Genomic DNA, 2,341 nt, shown 5'->3' on the forward strand with positions numbered 1-2,341 from the left:
CCCCTCCAGTTGCTTTTTTTAGTCCATTTATAGGCCGGTGTAACTCCTCCTCAATGTAGATTGAAGGCATATTTCATACAGAGAATCTTCTTAGGATTACCTAAAACCAGTGCGGAGACTAAATCTCTGTCTGCCTATCTTCTCCCTCAACAAAGCACAGGGCTCTGTGAGGCCACCCTCCAACCCCAGTGCACCCTTGTGATCCTGAAGCTCATGGCCCGACATCCGTGCAAAACCACAGGGCCACTTGACTGACAACTGTGGCATCTAATGATGCCAGTTGCTGGGCAAGTCCTCTGACCGTTCCGAATCTCAGGCTCCCACCTGTAACGTGGGAGTAGGACCTGCCCTACCTCTTTATGTGAGTCACGGCCAAGATCAGATGAGATTATGAAAGCGCTTTGAAAAGAAAAAGCAGTATTGAAATCCAAAGGGCTAGATTACCTTTTTGTTTATTGTGAAGGTTGTCAAGGCTCAAACAAAAAGGACTTTTAAGTTTTACTACTTAATAATAAGTCAGGTCTATCAGAAGTTTGATAACACACCATAGTTGAATACAGCACGCACTATTTGCTGTGTACCCAAGAGCCATTTCTACTCTCCTCCCAAGGGTTGAACCCTAACTTCCAGGTAAGGACAGAGCTTTGCTTCAACTACCTTGATCTGCCCCAGCCCCAGGGGGAGACTTAGGATTGGTGGAATCAGTCAGGGCAATCACATTCCACTTTGCCAGCGATTGGTCTAGGGGGGCATAAGTCCCAGTTCTAGCCAATGAGAAATAAGGAAATGTGACTTCCCTTCCCCAGCTTGAACAGAATTTCAAGACAAGAAAACCTTTTGCCTCTGTCTTACTGGGCACTCATGTGAGGACATGATGCTGAAGGGTAGGATCTATCTTGCAACTGTGAAGCAATAAGCACAAGGACACAATGGAAGAATAGAAGTCTGAAGAGGCAGGATTTCTCCTCTCCTCCTCCCCTCCCCTCCCCTCCCCTTCCCCGTCTTCTCCCCTTCTTCCTCCTCCTCTTCCCCCTCTTCAGCTCCCCCTCCTCCTTCCCCTCTCCTTCTCCTTCTCCTCTTTCTTCTTCTAAGTTTACCTCTGAAGTTTATTTGTTGTAAGGTCAAACAGACAAAGCACAGTCAGATGAGGAAATGGAACATTTATGTGTGATTATTAGGTGGAAAAATTGTATCTGAACTAACAAAATCTATTCATACATACATCTATGTGCCTTTGATCCAGGCATGTTTAGAAGAAGCAAAATCCTTGATGATACCACTGAGTTACTGCACCTGCCTTCCTCCAGGCTTCTAGTTAAAGAGATAACTAAATGCTGTTGCTGCTGAAGTCACTGTTACTTGCAGCCATTTGCATATGTAAGTTGGCACAATCTCTAAGGGATGTAACTTGGCAATGTGTTTCTATTTGAATGTGCGTGCCCTCTGACTCAACAGTTCTCCCACAGAATTATCAGAATTTCTCCCACAGATATGCTCACACATAAGTAAGCATATTTAAATAACTATTTATTCATAAGGATATTTAAATATAATTATATTAAAGTAATTAATCCAACGAAATATATTGATTCAAACATCATGTATGCAACAATATGGTTAGATTGATGACAGCGCATCCATAAAATGAAATATATGACTTAAATGCATACTGGTAAGAAGTGATATTCTGGATGTAGTAAGTGGAAGAAGTGAGATTAATAATGGTTGAAGCTGGATGATGGGGATTTGTTAGGTCATGCTTTCTTATAAATGTAGTTTGAAGGGGCACCTGGGTGGTGCAGTCAGCTAAGCATCCAACTCTTGATTTCAGCTCAGGTCATGATCTCATGGTTCATGAGAGAGAGCCCTGCATCAGGCTCTGCAATGATAGTGTGGAGCCTGCTTGGGATTTTCTGTCTCCCTCTCTCTCTGCCCCTACCCTGCTTTCTCTCTCCCTCAAAATAATAGATAAACTAAAAATAATATATAATAATAATAATAATTTGAAAAATGGTATGGAGATTTGAAATTTGCCAAAATAAAAAAAATTTCAGGGGCACCTGGGTGGCACAGTCAGTTAAGCGTCCGACTCTTGATCTCAGCTCAGATCTTGATCTCAGAATTGTGAGTTCAAGCCCCGTGTTGGGCTCGGCACTGGGCGGGAAGCCTACTTAAGAATTTCTTTTGTTCTTTTGTTGTTATCAAGAGGCAGCAGAGTAGTAGTGGTTTACCACTATTGGTGTGGGTTTTTTTTTTTTTTTAGAGCGAATAGATATATGAAGGATATAACATGAATATACATGGAAGGACACACAAGAAATTGGTAAAAACAACTGTTTCC

The sequence above is a fragment of the Lynx canadensis genome, chromosome A2, assembly GCF_007474595.2.
Source record: "Lynx canadensis isolate LIC74 chromosome A2, mLynCan4.pri.v2, whole genome shotgun sequence".
Classification (NCBI taxonomy): domain Eukaryota; kingdom Metazoa; phylum Chordata; class Mammalia; order Carnivora; family Felidae; genus Lynx; species Lynx canadensis.